The 454-nt window shown below is 47.1% G+C and overlaps 1 protein-coding gene across 2 annotated transcripts in view; it reads left to right on the forward strand.

The window, feature by feature from the left end:
* The window catches only part of LOC113206251 (high mobility group protein DSP1), a 14,346-nt gene that overhangs the window by 4,001 nt on the left and 9,891 nt on the right, over positions 1-454 (forward strand). The gene's annotated exons all lie outside the window — the stretch shown is intronic.

A 454-nucleotide genomic window follows, 5' to 3' on the forward strand; every position in this document is an offset into this window, starting at 1 on the left:
CCTTCTACCCCTTCCCCCCTGCCACCTCACCCTCTTTTTGCTTAATGAAATGCCGACACTCGAAACATCGTGACGAGAAAAAATATCTCATTAGGAACAAGCGAAATTCTGCAACAAAGGGACAAAACCATACAAAAACGTTTAAGGGTTTTTGTTACACCCTCATATTAGGCGTGACGTCGTACTTAATGCGTTTTGGCTTCTCAAAGTTCAAAAGACTGCAAGTATATTAGTCACAGAATCGGGTCTTTTAGGCATATATGCAGAGTACTGCATCTACGTTGTGTTAAGCTTAACCCAAGGGTGTTAAGTTAAAGGGCCATTGGGGGCAAATAGGAGCGGATGGGGAGAAGGCCAATGACCGCCTCCCACCGACCCCCAACCCCCACACACTCCCTGGACGGGACGTGGGACGCCCGGCATTTGCTGTGGTAAAATGAAAAGCAAACTGTCA

This window comes from Frankliniella occidentalis, unplaced genomic scaffold (genome assembly GCF_000697945.3).
Source record: "Frankliniella occidentalis isolate FOCC.00 unplaced genomic scaffold, Focc_3.1 Scaffold80, whole genome shotgun sequence".
Taxonomy (NCBI): domain Eukaryota; kingdom Metazoa; phylum Arthropoda; class Insecta; order Thysanoptera; family Thripidae; genus Frankliniella; species Frankliniella occidentalis.